We start from the raw sequence: 18433 nt of genomic DNA, 5'->3' as shown, positions 1-18433 counted from the left end.
GCTATAACCATGTGAGCACTTTTATAGTTGTTACCCCCATAGCACTTAACCATTATTCTGACATGTATATGGACATACATTTTTTAAAGAATGCTAAGAATCAGGAAGGGTCTTTAAGGAGCCATCCTAACTACAGAAAGGATTCAGGGCCAGGCATTGGGGGAACATGAGAGCAGAAGGATATTGGGGATTTTGAGAATAAAGATCAAATATCTAGTTCAACCTTCATTATGTGCACTAACGCTTGTAGTTTGAATCATTCTTAAAAGTTAATTCTCAGTTTAACTTATCCTCAAAATGGTATTTTAACCTTACTCCCAACATTTCCAATGTAATCTTGGAACAACCAAATAGACCCAACTTCCTCTGATTGATTTCTCTTATGCCTACTACTTATACTGAAACGTTGACGTTATTCTCAACATTATTGTCCACCTGTTGCCTTTACTCTCAAAACGCAAAAAGAAAAAAAAACGTCTTCCCTCTTAATTTGTATAGACCTAATACTCTGTGGTTCTGTTAAAGTAACTATAGTAAGGGTTCGGAAACTGAAAACCCTGCCAATTTCATTGCCAAATCCGAACTTGACCAGATACTAGCAAATACAAATGCATGGCTATTACCACTGGATGTAACATTTAATTTAGTTCCCTTACATGTATCAGTACAATGTCCAATTATACCAAACACTCTTACTGTGGTTAGCGGTTATTAACGTGCTGCAGACATGGATAGAGCTTCATCACCGTCCACCATGGCCAGTGTTACATTCATTGCAATAAGAAGTCTTGTGATGGGCTCGATGATTACACATGGCGGTGTTGATGATGATAGTGATGCTGACAGTGACAATAATGATTATGACAATATAGAAGGTGGTCATTAGAGCGATACTTGGATTCACGCTTCACTAGTGAATTATTACATATTCAGCAAAGACACACCTAACCTTTGCAGCTCTGACGCGTTTCCACTGCATGTGCGAATATATCTCAACAGACGGATCAAAACGAGCGTGTGGTTCGGCGTAGTCAGTCGGGGTGAATCATTGACCTGTTATTATATATATGTGTTTGTGCAAACCTGTGTCACTGTTGTTCCAGTGAACTGATGAGTGTGTGCAGCTGTGTCATTAACACCACGTTTGTCTCTGTGTATTTGCATTTTTACCACTGATATACGGATGTCAATTAAACAGGAGGAAGGAAACTGTTTAGGTGACGATCCCTGCATGCATTTGTGGGCTATTTATAACAGCCGCTCTGTGATTCCAAGGCCCGCTCCTCGAAAACAACACTTAACAGCATTTATGGCGAGGTTGTCTTTTTCACGTATATTGTTGCCTTTTTGCTTGTATAAAACTAATAGTTTCATGCCCTTTCATTTGGATTGGCGGGTATTTACTTGATAATAAGGATAAGCTGTCCATTCATTGGGACAATGGGATTCATCATTAAAAAACAATTATTCAGTGGTAACATTGGTAACAGTTTTGTGGTCAAACCTGAGTCATAAACCTGACCTAGAATTATCTTAGGACCTTTCTCAAGAACATATTCAAGGAAAAACTTAGATATTGGTAAATGAGGCCAATCCTTGCCAATTTCTTCATGGATTCCTAGGACAGTTGACCTTTAGCGGTGCCCTGACACTGCTCTGAACATGGAGGAAGTCTGCCATGCTTGTAGGTGTCTGGATAGGTTAACAGTGGGGAAGAAAGACCCAGGGAGAGAGAGAATTAGGTGGAGTCAGGAGGTGCCTTGGGTTGCTCTGGGTCATGGTGTGCCTCCCTGCTCTCTGCCTTATGTCAAGGCTTTATTACCTCCCCTGCCAAGGTCCTGACCTCCTTTACCAAACACTTCACATAAAACTGATTTTGATACGAGCCTGTTGAAATGGAGACAACTTCAAAATCGAAACATTACCCACAGTTGCTTTGTGCATTGTAGTGTTGAAAGAATTAATTGAATGGTCTACCAACATAATTGATTCAGTGTTTTAAGTCATTCATCAAGAAAGACAAACCAAGTGTTTCCTCACTATTGTTTTAACTAGGATCATTTTTGGTGGAATTTCGAGGCAAAGAAAGTTAAATTTTTTGTATAGCGTCTTTCAAATACATGACTTACATAAATTAGCATTTAAAAAACAAAAACAACCAATTAAAAATCCATTACAAATAATAAAATCAATCAAAGAAAACGTCACCTAGGGCTCTGGAGGATTTCAATTTACACTTGGGAAAACCTTGCTGATGAAAGATGGTATGACTCATCACCCGTCAGATTACATTCATAGAATATTTTTGCTTTTTTGGGTTAATATTGGTCATTTTCTTGGTTGCTACTGTGGACTCTCTTTAGGTCTTTGCTTGCTTAAGGACTCTTTCTGTCTGTTCCTACTTCCTTCCTTCCTTCCTTCCTCTTGCCTCGGGGGTGCTTTCGGCAGGTCAACACCTCGGCGGGTGGGTCGTTGTAGGACAGTTGACCTTTGTCTGTCATTGTTTTGCTCCTCACACCTCACCCAGGGAGAAGGAGAAGGAGCTTAGTGCCTTACACCTGCCACTTGCTTTACTGTCATAGCGCTGGGGGTGCTTCTGAATGTGGTGTGCCAAATACTTTCAAGAAGATACCAAAGGATTTAACCCTCCTGTCGTGTTCGTTTCTCCTCCCTTACTTTGGTGTTCCCGGTCAAATTTGATCTGCTCTTACATTAACACAAAAAACATCATCTTCAAATATTATTAACACCCTTTAAAGCTGTAAACACTAACTCAGGGTACTGGTTTTCATGAATAACTGCAGTGAATATCGAAAGAGTAGACACTGAAAATGTATTCCAAAATTAACATGGTTTTAGATTTAACCCATTCATTTCATATGGCGGCCATTTTTGACAGCTAACAAAGTTGACTAAACCACTCAAAATTCAATGAAAGTGGTGATCAGCAATTGTATATGTTCAAATGGCGTATGTAGTGGTTATCATGAGGCCTTGAAGCAATCAAATGTAAAACACAATATTTATGATTGATGAAACTACTAAATTGGTCAGATTTGACCCCAACACGACAGGAGTCTTAAACACAAAGCCAACAGTTGGTAGAAACGATACAGAGAGTGGATCCAGTGGGTTGCACCTCGGACGGCCCTTGCGAAGGACCATAACAAGCAGCTGCTATGTAGATATTCGTAACAAAAGCGATGTTGGATTCCAAATGCGATTTGCGTTCCTGCGCGCAAGATAAATCAAGCGCACCTCGAGTGAATAAGGGGACGGAGATGAAATGAAATACCCAAATGCTGCCTCCACCGGGGCCTGATTGAGTTCAGGTGGCTGGAAAGTGTCTCACCCAGGGCTAGTTGTCATTGAAGGATCTGCTGTCTTCTCATCTCTTTGTGCTGCGGGGCTAACTGGTGAACATCGGGTGTGTTGCTTTGACGGATGTTTGCGTGCCTCCTGTGTTGCGGGGGGACGGGCCGTTGACACACTTCATATTTCAAAGGCAAGGTCTGAGGAAGAAATTAAGATTGATGTGGAAAAACGGCGCGGCAACTCATCGCCCATTCGATACATATATTATCATTTACACATACGTGACACCTTTGTGCATGTCTGTATATCTATATATACATATGCATGGGCATGATCCAAGGCGCCACACATATTTACGTAGGGAGGGGGGGGGGTTCCTCTGTTATTAGAACCATGTGATATAATTGCATTTGATCTCCAAATAAACAGGGAATCAGTCCATCTCCTTGGTGGAGATGGCAGATGTGATGGACGACCGCATTAGCGGCGACGACAACATTAGATTTGCTCAAAATTATTGATCTTTTGTTTGTGAGCCAAGTCGGCGATAAATAACAGTGCATGGGAGATGTGACTCATTATCACCGTGCCAAAAGCCAGACAGACCTCTGTCAAAACACACTCTCCTTCCCCCCCCCACCCCTTCCTCCTTCCTTTCATCTCCATCACTACAAACCAATTTAATCTGTTTTTAATCCTTCCCTCTTTTCTGTCGCCGGCGCCTTTTAATGCAAGGCCTCACTGTCACTATCTGATTCCCTTAAAATGTTAATCCTGCACTGATAACCCCGTATTATTACATATTACACACTCACAGGACACTCACACACACGTACACATATACACATGCAAATATGAACACACAACGTTTAGTGGCTCTTTCAGTGTTTTTATTCCTTTTTACCTTCTTAGTGAAGAAAAAATCCTTTTATCACACAATGGGTAATTTATATCCATTACCAGCGTTTTCAATCCTTTTCAGCGCGGCTGTCACTGCCTTTGGCACACTCATGATTAATGTGATCTAATAATAGTCTGCCATTATATTTCCTTTAGTAAAACATGTACCAACATCCTATTCAGCTGCACGAAATTCATTGCCCCTTAAAATATTTTTCCCCTTTCGCTTGAAAGACGAGATTGCTATTTTTTTTTTCTCCGTCTCGTTGCCTCCCAGGAGGTGATTATTTGTTGGGGGTGGGCGGGGGGGAGTTAAGGGATGGCACGTCCCCCTATTTTCAGACACTTATGAGAATGATGAGAGGTGCCATGACTCAAGGTGGTGTGTGCGGATGTGTTTGTGTGTGTGGTCCTGTTGACTGGCATGTGTTTAAACAGTTAGCAGAATATTAGTGTGTTCTAGAAAGAGTGGGAAAACAATTATGTAGTTTACAAAGTCTATATGTATTACATTTGAATAATCTTCAGTACATTTTTGCATACAATTAATTTGCTTTTGATCAATATTCTAAATTAATTAAGCAATGAAGTGAAAGTGAAAAATCATTTATTTATTTAATCTTTCTTATTCTTTTAGATCAGGTACACTAGTTTGGAATGGCTGATGTAGAGGAAAGATGCTCCCAATGGAATGTGCATAGGATTAAGTGTCTTTGTGTGTGTGTGTGTGTGTGTGTGTGTGTGTGTGTGTGTGTGTGTGTGTGTGTGTCTGTCTGTCTGTTCCCTCACAGCCGGACAACATGAGCCAGTCTGCCACTCACACACACACACACACACACACACACACACACACACACACACACACACACACACACACACACACATTCATGTATGAAGTTGTGCACACCCACACACAATTCTGGCTCCCTCTCACAATGAGGGTTAACCCTTACTGGGTTCTTAGACTTGTATCCAGCATGAACAGGTGGTCCCACAAAACATGGGCATCCATTTCCTAATGACTTATCCCAATGTGTGTGAGAGTGTGTGTGTTAGGGAACAAGCAGTAAGGCAACAGGACACAGGAGTTGTTTAAAGAAACAGTTTTTTCACAAATCTTTCATTAACTAGCTCTATCGAAGACGTCCACATAAAATAACTTTACACTGAAAAAACTGAAACGTTGACTTTAATTAAATGTATTATGCATAACATTAAGTCAAACCAAATAGTTTTATTGAAACTGTTGAAAATACATTTAATTAAAGTCAATGTTTCAGTGTGATAAATATAACAGCAGCTAACCAGGTGTTAACTGAACAAACCAATCTGCCACAATGACAACACAAGGAACATATATATAGTGGCTTGGAAAAAACAAATAGCAAGAAAGGGGTAATTAAAATTAACAGATACTGACAAAACCCAAATCCCCCCCATTGAAAATGAAGCATGTGGTTTGTCCCAATTTGTCCCAATTGGCTGCTTGCAGTATTTATCAGTCCTCAACCCTCAGCCACTCCTTTTGCTGAACCAGGAAGTAACTTTCCCCCAATGACCAATGTAACTCAACTATACAAACTATACTTGTGTTGGCTGTGCTAAAATGTGGGACAATTAACTAAATAACGTCAGGTTACCAGCAACTAAAAGGTTTACCCTTTAAATCAAATGCGAGGTGTTAAATGTTGGTGTGGTTTACTGCAGCTGCACTGAGGTAAACTAGTGGGGGTGAGGGTGCAGTGTCATTATTTGACCCTGTGTTTGTGTTTGTGAGGAGGAAGGGTTATACAGGAATAGAGAAAGAGTACACATCAGGGTGTAGCTTTAATACACCTTGTATGTTTTATTTGGTGTACGGAGCAGCTTTTCAAACGGAGAGAATCAGAAGGCCGCCGTGACAAGAAGAACATTACATCCAGCTTCCAGTTCAAAGGGCTTTACTGTCATATGCACAGCTACAGTGTAGAAATGCAATGAACAAGGCTCCTTCTGCAATGCAACCTAAAGACATCAAACAAATAAAAAACAACAAAAAGTAGTGCAAAAAGAAACGGATCAAATACTGCAAAGGAATGTTGCAAGAATAATGAGCAAATAATACAGCAGATGTTAACTATATGCAAGTCAAAATAGAATGTAAAAGGAACTGTTGTACGGTGAAATAAAATACTGCTTATTGGTAGATAAATGTGTGTGATACAAAGAGCTCAGGAGCTATTTAGCGAGGGACGCTAATATCTGTGTTCCGTGTGAACATTTGTTTGTGTTCATTGACACCTGACCCCAGAGTCGGACCTTTCCAAACACAGCTGTCAACACTTTACATCTAGTTATTCTTCCCGCCCTTCACTTGCTTTTTTCCTCCTTAATTTCTTTTTTTCTCTGGAATCCCTCCACCCAGGATCCCTCCATTACAGATAACTTGTATTGAGCCACATCTAATTCCCTTCAATCCGCCTCCCCCTCCTGTCTCAAGTGATCTCTTCCCAGAAGAGAAAATCGAAGGTAAACCACTTCTAAGGCAAAAACGGTGTGCTCCACTTTAAATATCATCCTCCGACGCATGACGGGGAGCGGGGTTGCGATAGCTGCTTTGGTAGAACACGTAAAAAAATCACAAAGTTCCACATTTTATCACCTGCGATAAAGCTCTGCTCAGCATCTGGTGGTTACAACACATAGCCGAGACCTTCTCTGCCTTTGAAAGCTGCAGTCTTTCATGTCGGAGGTAAACACTCTGCTTTACTTATTTGTTCTTTTCTGATGTTTCTGTGGCGCGGCCCCACCGAAAAAAACCCACACACACATGTGAAAGAGACATTTTGGAAAATATGAGTAAGTAAGCAAAGAGAATGGAGCTGAAGGAGATAAACATACACAGAGCAGAGAGAAAGAAAGAAGGGTTCTCTCTGAGTCAGCGGGTTTTTCAGTAAAGGCTGATTAAACGAGGTGGGAAAACGGTCCGGGTAGTAAATAACGGAGGTGTCAAAATGTTGCTTAATGACCGGGATATTCATTGCATGGAATATGTGAGTGCACATTTACGCTGGAGCTGTGTTTTTATCTTTTCCTTTTTAGTGTTCAAGGGGAGTTTAGAGGTTTAAAACAAATGAGTGGAGAGCAAGTTAGCTTCACAGGCTTTGCTGATGGAAGACTTGGAATTGGGTTACACTTTGTTACAATACAGTGATGAATATTATTTATTTAAAGAGAAATTATACGATTAGCAGTCACTGGAGATTATTTTCTTGACGTACTCTGCTTTTTAACTTGTGTTATTTTATTAGGCCTGTCTTAAAAGTGTTTTTTAAGGGAAATAACTACAAAAAAAACAATAAAATGATTAAACATAAATAAACCATTGCTCCCTGATTTAAAACATTAGTTTAGACCTGGGTATTGGAGGAGATTATAGTTTATTATTGTTCAAATCAGCAATATGTAAGACAATATGTGATTAACTATTTGCTCTTTTTTTATTTCAAAGGATATATTGACCAAAAGAAAATGAAGGAATGTCAGCAGACGTTTCCTTTTTCTTGTAAATATTAATAATCATTTCAGAATGATGAGGTTTTTTGAGGTTTGGTTCAAACATGGCATAAGGAAATATCTTATTATTCTTGGAATATGTGTAATTAAAAACTAAAATGGCTAGCTGTTGTTCAATCTTGAGGGGGCATTTATGTGAATTATCCTAGTCAGAAACACATATTGCTATATTCTGACACTTTATAAATGCAGAAAAAGGCCCTATCTATGACTCTGCTATAAACTTCCTCTAAGTTACATTAAAATCATCCCATTAATGTGTCCATTATTCTGCTGACGGACGAACAGGGGGACAAACAGGGGGACGAACAGGGGGACATGGAGCCTGAACTGTACACAGAGACTGTAATGGAAGGTGTAAAGGCTGGTGGAGCAGGTGTAGAAGGAGCTGGAGGTTATAGCAGCGAGTCAGCATGCAGCACCTCCCCCTCCTCTTTCCAGGGGGGGAAACCCCTTTCCCGAGGAGGGGATGCTCCAAGCATAGAGAGAAGGGGGAGGGAGGGGGAGCTGTGGTGGCGGTGAACTCAGCACTTTTCTTATCTTCTCCCTCTCTAACCCCCCCCCTCTCTTCTCTCTCTCTCTCCCAGGGCTCCCTGAGTGCCGACCAGTAGCGGAGCTGAAGCTCAACGGGGCTGTCACGCTGTCCAAGGAACCCCCCCCCCCCCACACACCCACTGTCTGAGGTGACTAAGGGCTTTCTGGGGAAGGAGGGAAATAGGGGTAGGAGGTGGGGGGAGGGGGTTAAAAAAACTGTACAATGCTTTCAGGTATTTCTATGTATTCTTGCATGTGAAAGTTAAGTGGAAAAAAGTGAGCTCGGTGACAACAGGTTCTTCACACCATGATGCAATCTGTGTGGGTGATGATGACGATGATGATGATAATGACACATACCGTTGGCTGCACTGAACAAACTGAAACATCGACTTGACATATAATAATATATACGTTTAAATATTAAGTATTAGGTTCAACTTAATATTAGTGCTTTCAACTAACCTAATACAGTAATGTGACATTTTTTGACATAATACTTTTAATTAAAGTCAACGTTTCCGTTTTTACACTGTGGGACACCTGTTATATGTGATGAAGACGACCTGCATATCAACAGATAATTCCTATTTAATCCAATTAAGTATCCATTGTAGTGGTGTTACTGCGTCTGTCTTTAAATCCAAGCTGGTTGTCCCTCGTTCTTTTTTGTCTTCAGTGTCCAGACCAGAAGCTATATAGTGAGAAAGGCTTAGATCATATTTATGTATACTGTTGAGGGTTTCGGAGGAGAAGTTAAAGCCTTTGTCCCGGAGTGGAAACCCTGACGTGCCCTGAGGACGCGAGGTTAGTTCACCCAGCGTCTATTTCTTGTCCTGCTGTGGAAATGCCTTTGCTGTCATGTCAGGAATATCTAGCCAAGGTGTGGATGAACATGTAGCATTGGTCTGTTAATAGCAGGGCCTGATAGCCGGGGTCGTGATTTATTTCAGTTTATATTAAAGTTAGGATTGACTGCAGTGCTGCTTTGGCATCTCAGAGTTCCCCTCCCAGCACCTTCTCTCATCGTTTCCTTTGCCAAATGTGGACGCTGACACTAAATGGATTTGCTATAACTCTGACATGAGTGGGAGGATAAATATATTTTTATATATAGTCTGTGTGTTCGTGTGTGTGCAAGACTGTGTGGGGTTGTAAAGTGAAGCAAAAAAAAAAAAGCCTGAATAATTTAGCGCTCACATTATTTTCTAATGCCATTCTTTAGAATCTGACTGTGTCACTCTAACAAATGCATGTGTCGGAAAGTTCAGGGGATTTTGTAGGGCGCCTGTGAACAGTGAGTGATGGCAACCAGCCGACTCTCAGCTCCTCTTGTCTACCAACAGCTCCATGTGAGCCCGCGCACCATATTCCCTCCTCAGAACTAACGCCGTGGCGAATTGAAACAAAAAGGCCACATATTTTATTTATGTGTCAAAAATGCGGTGAAAGGAGGGCAGGAAGGAGGGAGCGGGGCGTATCACTCTATCCGTCGCTTGATATCATTCCATCCATGCGGATCAATTCTCCCAGACAGAGGGAGATGAGAAAGGAGCGAGCGCGAGAAGGAGGGAGGGAGGCAAGGAAGGAGAGCTGAAATGGTGGTCGTATTGATTTGTCAAAGAAATACAGCGTTGAGTGTTTTGCTTAAACGTCCACATAAACCTGAGCTGTCAGAGGTGGGCGGGCATATACTGACATTTGGCCACGCCCACATAGATTGTGAATTTTCTGCTTGGCTTAGCTTTACACAGCTTTACCCATCAGCTTCATGTGGTGATAGAGATTCGTGAATCTTCAAAATAAAACAAAAAAACTTCATTAGCCACACTTTTATACTTATTTTTTAGAAAATCTTAACTGAAAGTGCTTTCAATTGCATCTCAAATCATTCCTGGGCATGGACTGTGTTTTGTTCTCCATGTTAGTCGCTTAACTCCCATTTTCTCTTTTATGATACCATAACCTCCTTTTATTGCAAACTCAAACAGCATACTATCTCCTAGGGTTATGGATAGTGTTTGTGTTTAGGGTTCTAATCTCACTGGTAGGCCACGTTCAAAGAAATATAACTACCTGTCCGAGTTTATTCGTATGCTTTCCTATAAAGATATATATATTATATACTATATATTTTTGTTAAAATATAACCTCAATCAAGACCAATTGGATGGTGGATTTTACTCTGTTAGCTGCTAAATTCCCATTTTCAGTTTTAAGAGATTATAACCTACTGTCATTGTAAATGAATGCAAAATACATGATTGTTTATTCCAGGGTTAGGGTTAATATTATTTTAGGGGTCTATGTTTAACAGGTACTGGTAGGCTTTTCCATGATATAAATCACAGTTGACACCTAACCCCCCCCCGCACAATCCAGGTCATAACAACCCTAACCTAACCCTAACTTCTCAAATATATACTTTTTAAATGTTCATACATCTGCAGCTGCATAGGCTAATCACATTCCTAAATTGTGAATAACTACAACAACCTTGGTAAGAGTGGAAAGAAAAACACTACAACATTATGTTAAGATAAAACCTCAATTAAGACCACCCACGCAAATGTAGCTGACTATGACGAAACTCCCACATCGATAAAAAAGACCAAGACAGCAACATGGTGCCTAATTGGTTCAAGGAATCTGCCATAGATCCAGTCGTGTTTCTCCACTCTAAAAATGTTTCCGTCAAGTCCCCTATTTGACCATGGATACATCGGGGAAAGCCCTCTTCCACTCTGTGACTACATACCTGGCACAAGGACAAGAGTGGAGGGTTGCAATGAAATTAAAGAGCAGTTAAAGAAAACTGGAGAAAAGAGCAGAGAGTGTGTGCAGGGCTATAAAAGGGATAGTTTAACCATTGATCGAGAGCAGTGGTGGAAATGGCAGCTGTAAATCAATTTTATCTTGGAGCAGCTAAAGAGTGTTTTCTAATGAGGTTAATGCCACATAATGGCTAAATTCTTCTGCTTAAGAGATGCCCTCAAGGTGGTGGCGAGAGATAGATGTCGCCATGGAAAGCTTAACACTCGGCCATTCAACACCAAGCAGACGGATGCCTTCTTCTCTCAGGGAGATTGTATCTTAAATGATGTTAAACCTTTATTTGTTCGAAGGTTTCAGGGGATCATTATGTCATTCATTACACTTTTGTCTAGACATTGTGTTTTATGGATACATCTGGTTGAGATTGGGCGTTTAGGAAATGTTTCGATCTGTTTTCATCTTCCAATAGAATGAGTTCCTTCCTGACAGCAACTAAGGCATATAAAGAGAATGAAACTGTTTTATTTCCAAATGTTCAACATTGTATCAATGGAATTCAATCAACTGTGGACCTTTTTTTTAATACTGCTTGTAATGTCAGTGCTTGGCAGTGAATAGGCTAGCATGTCAAACTGGAATGGGCCGGGTACTGCCGCTGAAAAGACAAACTGACCCAGCACTAATAGACTATGAATCAAATTGACCTCTGGCAAATAGCAGTGTTTATGAAATCCTTTATGTTTTAGGTTTATGCGGGCTCTACATACAAATACTGCATTCACACACATACACACGCAATAATCATGTACAACCGTGTCACACTAAAGTCAGCAAGTCCTCTAATGCATATCACCATACTGTACATGTTGTTTGTCCCTATACTCTAAATTACAACCAATATCTTTCGTATCACTCACAATTTTAACATAATGGTTAATGATGTAAAACAGCCAATTCACCTAAAAGAAAAAACGTAATTAGGTATAGCAAAATGTCTTTGTTTATTTCAAATAGGAAAGTATGTGACAACTCAACAAACACAAGTGAAGTTAGGGTTAGGGTTAAGATGAATGAGTCATAACTTAATACATTACGTTAATCTCTACGTTAGCTTTCTTTTTCAACTGGTCATAACTATAACATAATTGTCACGTGAATATTGTTTTCTTAATTTAACACGAACACCACTCTCCTTGATGAAAGAGTTTTTTTCGGAATATTTCATGGTCGGTTGAGTTTTCGTAAAAACCCAAGATGGTTGGTTCCAAACGAGATTTAATTAAACATAATACAATCACATTTCATCTACTGTAGGTTGGTCAGTTAGCATCTTTATTTTGACCCTTTTTGCTTCCTGTAAGTGCTCCTGGGATACAAAGACGTCAGCAGAAGGAGGAAGCTTCGAGAGTCAACAACTCATGCATCCACAACTGATACGTGCAGGGATTCCCAAAGCATCCGGTATCAAGACTAATCACAAGCTAGCTAGCTTACATGTCAGCAGACGCAGACGCGTTGAAATTATTACATTACATAAATTACATTAGATAGTAATGGAAGCATAAGGAATCCTCTTTGTCTTCGGCGAGAGTGATCTGAGGAGTCTGCGAGCTGTAAACTAGCCTCTACCATCAGGTTGTTGACGGAAAGCATCTCAGAAAATGCGGTGAGGAGACACCGTGGGTGCATTGCATTATGGGAGAGGCTTGGTGGACTAAGGTGTTGACAGACAGGCGTTTTAAGTTTCCAATATTAAGGAATTCCTAATCATATCCATCACATTGGCGGGGAATCTAGCGCTGATGCACGCTACTTAAAATTTGAATTAGTCCAACGCTGACCACATTATCGATCTAAGCACACTCATTCAGCGCTAACACGAGAATGGCTAACCGTTGACACAGACAGATGATGTGCAGATTTAAAATAATGCTTTCATATAACACTGTCTGCAAACCACTCTGGTTTGTGTGTGTATGTGTGTGTGTGTATGAAAAAATGAGTACAAGCAGCATGTGGCATGAAACTTAAGGAAAGTTCATCTCCACAGACCTCTAGCATTGATCACTGGGGCCCTAAAGCTATTATCATGATCTAATTAGGTTTAACATAAGTCTGTGTCACGGCCCGGTGCAAGGCTGTCTTGTCCCCAATTCCACACTTTCACAGCATCCCTATTTAAAAATAGCACACATTTGCCACACATACATGCAGTGAATACTAATACTTTTTTTCCCTGTTGTACTGAGATCTACTTTAATGTCAGACCCAGGTCTAAGCAGGCTGAATTGATGTAATTTGCGAGGCTATGAACAAACGTGGGGTAATCTCTCAGGTTTTCCCTCCCTTATTGATGCCTGCTAGTAATCTGACAATTGGCTACAATTGTTTGAAAATGAAATGTGACTCCTAGCTTTAAAAGATAATCTTGTGGACTTTTGCCTAAACATGCAAAGCCGTGTCTTCAGAAAAAACAAAAGCTTTGTTCATCATGTTTGAATCAGCAATTATTTTAAAATAATTCCACTTAAGTGTTATTGGGTAGCATTCTAATTGTAGAAAATCCCCTTTGTTCTGTCTACGTCAACATGTATATTGTCCAAATCAGCAATGGAAAGGCCATGAGGATACATTTGAACAAGAACACATTTGCAATAGAGTGATGAAGTGATTAAGTATTTTTGTAAGCCAACTTAGAAGTTAACATCACAATGGCTCCCTCGACAAAAAGCAAATGGATTTCCCCATTCGATTACGTTTCGTGTTGACCAAATACCTTATTTCAGGCTCCTAACCAAAAACATTGACTTTGAGATGAGGGAACTGGAAGTTGTAAAATGCTTCTCCGGGTTCAAGGACTCATTACTGCACCACTCTTAGGCTGCAACCACATACTAATATGCATTATTTAGTTCATGTAACATTTCATTCTTGATATACATGCACCATTTCAGCGTACACGTCCGAAAATGGTGATAAAATGTTTGTGGTCCAACACAGTATGATAAATCACAGCACAATCTTTTCTATATGATTGGCTTTCTTATATGAACAGGACTCACCGTTCTGATATAACTTCACCACACTGACTCTGTAGATATTATCCAATTCCCCTACACTCTACTCTTTTTACTCCTGAGAGCTGTGAGTTGTGGATGATGTGAATACCCCTGGCTCAAAAGAAGAGAAGGTGAAACATGTAGCCGGTGACCTAATAAGAAGACCTTTGAGGTGCGGCCATTAATACAGCTGTCAAAAAGTATTCCGTAATAGAATACTATATTTAATTTGTTTTATGTACCTTATATCTGGGCTGCCGTGCTTTAATACAGCTGTGAATTACCTCCTCTGACACCTTATTCATTTTCAACATGATTAGCGGCAGTGGTGTGCATGGCTGGCGCAGTGGGTGGCTGTGGCCCAGTGCACACACTCATGGGCTCATTATGCCATTGCGCAGGTGTAATGGAATGACACCCCCCCTTCCCCCACCACCTAACACACACACACACACACACACACACACACACACACACACACACACACACACACACACACACACACACACACACACACACACACACACACACACACACACACACACACATACACACACACACACATACACACACACACACACACACACATACACACACACACACAGACACACACACAGACACACACACACACACACACACACACACACACACACACACACACATACACACACACATACACACACACACACTCACACACACACACACACACACACATACAAGGCCTTGCATGTACAAACTCAACAACATGAAAGCTTGCACACACACTGAATACAGTGGGCCCTCTTGGCCTCTTCACAAAGCAACTTTTTTTCAATGTTGTACAATCTAGGCATCCACTACAGTCTTATTATTTCAGGGCCAGGCTGAGGGTCTGTACTTCAGCCCCCCATATAAGGGAAGACAAGTCTAAAAGAGAAAAAACGTGTTAAGAGGACTCCCCTCCCTCTCCACTATACTCCTCTGTTATTATGAATAGTGGCGGTAAGAGAGAAAAGCATATACTCCATTCGAATCTGTTCATAGTTCCTGAAGGACCACTCTCGCCAGACGAGGGCCCTTTTTCTCCCCCCCACCCTCCCTCTTTTGATTGATATGTGAAATCCGTCTCTCTCCGCAGCTCTAAAGGCAGTCCCTGTGCGTCTGAAAGGTGCTCATTGTTGAGCAGAGACCACTTTGTCAAGAAACAATCCTGTTCCCAAGGAAGCTGAGAATGTCTTAAAAAAGATACAAGCCCTTATTGTGTACATCGGGGAACTTTAATTTTGTGTGTGAGGTCATTTTAATCCTGATGAATTTTTATAGTAGCGGTTGTAGTTCAATGGCCGCTCGCCCTAATGCTCTAAAGAAGGAGCAAAATAAAGGAAGAATGGGGAAAGAATGAAAAAAAACCACCCACGGGCCCGATGAACAATCCTAAACTTAGTGTGTCACGGAGAGCGAGGAGGAAGGGTGGAGGCCTTTGTTGACGGACACATTGGGATGTATTTAAGTTTTACAAAGGGGGTTCCCTGAATGGAGGCTTGATTTCTGCTACAAGGTTTTAAAAATGTGCGCTCTAAGGGTAGATTTGCCACGGGATAAAGTTTGTGTTTGGTAATCTCTTAGGCCACAGAAAGCTGATGTGAGTGAACCACCCAGGACCTTGTGTCTGAACTGATGCCAAAGAGGAAGGGCAACAAGCTTCTAGGCCAGTGGTGTCAAACTCATTTTAGTTCAGGGGCCACATACAGCCTCATTTGATCTCATGTGGGCCGGACCAGTCAAATCATAACATTATAACTTATAAATAACTCCAAATAGTTATTTTTTTGTGCAAAAAAGTACATTCTGAAAATGTTCACATTATGAATAACCTGTAACTTCTCATGAAAAATAAGTGCAATTTCATCAGTTTAATGACTCATTTTTATCATTTACACATGTGCATTATAACTTACGGATCACAGTGCATCTACAAAAACATTTAGTCACCGGTATCTGGAACTGAACAATATAGTATTTTACGTTATGATCAAAACAACTTCAAGAAATGATTTTACATTCATTACCTCATCTTTGTATTCATTCTGACCACCTGAATTGACACACCACCATACAAACTAAAGTGGGAACTATTAAGGAAGAACATTAAGTTACCACCCTGCATTGAAAATGTAAGAAATACATAAAGGTTGTGCAGTTTATACCTTCTCTGTAATTTGTACACTTTGTCAGCCGTATGTTTGACACGCCTGTTTACACAGACATCCACAACACTGCTAATGCAATGATTGAGCATTCCTTATTGGCATATTTATATTTCCAATCACATTTTTTTTAATTTGACCGAAACGTTCCCAATGCAAGTCATGTACTGTCATGAGTCTTATTCGTCATTATAATAGACGGGTAACCTCTCAGGCTTCTTCTTTTCTGCAAACTAATGGTGTTGTTTGAGCGGCGTTTGGTCTTTTCATCTGCTGTTTTGTTGTGGGTCCGCCCTCTGGCCCTGTGTAGGTTTAGACTGGATACAAGCCTATTAGGTAGGCGGTGCTGAACACGGAGCTAAACTGGATAAAGTGACTAGATTTGTGTACTTTAGTGGCAAATGAAAGGACTAGATAAACACATTACATGTTTTCTTTTGTCGCTTTTGTCAAAATGGTGCACCATTGCGGAAGGGAAGCTCGCTCATCACCATTGTGGCTAAATGGAAACTGGATCGTATTTGCAGGGTGAGACCAAACAGCATGATTCATAATGGTTATTTATGTAGCATGTAGCTGAGACGCAGCAGGGGGCAAAGGCATGGTCTTTGCTAAGTGCGTCTCTTTGCTTAGTTTCTCCTCAGTCGGGCTCGCGGCCTGTCTTCCTGATAAATAATTCCTCATATGGATACCAAAAAAACATCATGTCGCTGTTTCTGATCTTTCCCAAAATAATGAGTGCATGAGTCTGTGGTTCTCCAGCGAAGAAAGGATGTACATTCGAACAAGTTTTACTGGTACGTCAATCAGAGGGCCAACATTTTGCACATAGTTTGGGTTACCTCTAGTTTGGTGATGGATCCTCCGAATGCCTCAACATTTCAGCAGCTACAAACCACACACCTGCCACCTCTGCTTCTTTTTTTCTTTCCTCTAACTGTCTTTTTCTTTCTTTCTCTGCTCCTCCCTTCTACCTCTTTCCCTCTGTTCGGAGATGCAGAGATCCAAGTGCGCACTGGTGCATTACTAAGGACACCTGCTCTGTTGATGTGGCCAGGCAGATTGTGTATTTGAGTGTGTCCGTGCGTGCGCGCATGCATTTATTCATTTATCAACTTGAGGCTGGGACCAAAAATCCAAATGTGTCTGGAACAAATCTGTCCATTTCTGTATAAGTTATTCATAATGGGCTTTGAATGCTGTGCCCTGCAACACAGTGTCCTGGTGGCTTGGCACCAAACACTAAACTCAAGCCATGCAGTTCAAGTGTTAACTGATGAGATAGATTGTTAGTCCATAGATTTTCCCAAAAATATTGTTGTTATTTAAAAGCCAAGGTACAGGCGAAACAGGTGTGTTTTGTTCAGATTGGGACTAAAGACATTTAGCGCAAAATTCAAACCTTCAAGGCCTTGATATGTCATATTCCATTCATTAAGAGAACATTGAAGCTTTTGAAATGACAATATAATAGAGATGTACATGGAACAGTAGAAAGAGAAAATGATGTTGCTTCCTTCTCGGATACATCCAAACTAAATCACATGGTTCCTCCCTCAACTTGTGATTTCATAAAATTATTGAAAAAGAGAGATGTCCTCCTTCCAGAGGGTCAAATGTACAAAGAAGGGAGAAGTCAATGCTTTGGAGGGCACAATATGTCCTGTCACTTCATACTGTACTTCTCTTTTTTGCTAAGGAATGAGAAAAAGTGGAAGCGAAGGGGAGCTAAAAGGAATATTTGTATTACGGACATTTGAAAGACTTCTGTTCACTATGCCTCCTAAACCCCCCCACCAAAAACCTGTACCCTGCCCCCCCAACTGCACCCCAACCTACATACAAAAAAATTCCTATTCACTTAGTATGTAGGTCACATTACAGTTGTGTCTAGCTATTGGATATGGGCTTAGATAACTGTTTGTTGAGTATTAAATGCTTTCGCTGCCTCAGCAGCCTCTGCCACTGGTATTTCTCACCCAACTATGCAACTGAAAGGAGGCAGCGCCGCAGCAAAATCATGTCACACACACACACTCGCAACCTCTTTTTGTGTGTCCTTAAAAACAAATCTTGTTTGCATAAAACATTCACTTTCCTCACATAAAA

The 18433-nt window shown here is 40.7% G+C and overlaps 1 protein-coding gene across 2 annotated transcripts in view; it reads left to right on the top strand.

Annotated features, from left to right (window-relative positions):
• znf536 (zinc finger protein 536) overlaps nucleotides 1-18433 on the top strand; it is a 206071-nt gene that overhangs the window by 38295 nt on the left and 149343 nt on the right. Inside the window, exon 3 of one of the 2 annotated variants that reach the window (XM_034117218.1) lies at nucleotides 8358-8453. The exons of the other annotated variant lie outside the window; for it this stretch is intronic. The gene's annotated coding sequence lies outside the window, so the exon portion shown is untranslated. The remainder of the gene's footprint in view (nucleotides 1-8357; nucleotides 8454-18433) is intronic. 2 annotated transcript variants of the gene reach the window in all.

Source organism: Trematomus bernacchii, unplaced genomic scaffold, assembly GCF_902827165.1.
Source record: "Trematomus bernacchii unplaced genomic scaffold, fTreBer1.1, whole genome shotgun sequence".
NCBI classification, from domain to species: Eukaryota; Metazoa; Chordata; class Actinopteri; order Perciformes; family Nototheniidae; genus Trematomus; species Trematomus bernacchii.
The sequence above is the reverse complement of the archived record's forward strand: the minus strand, read 5'-3'. Positions and strand labels throughout refer to the sequence as shown.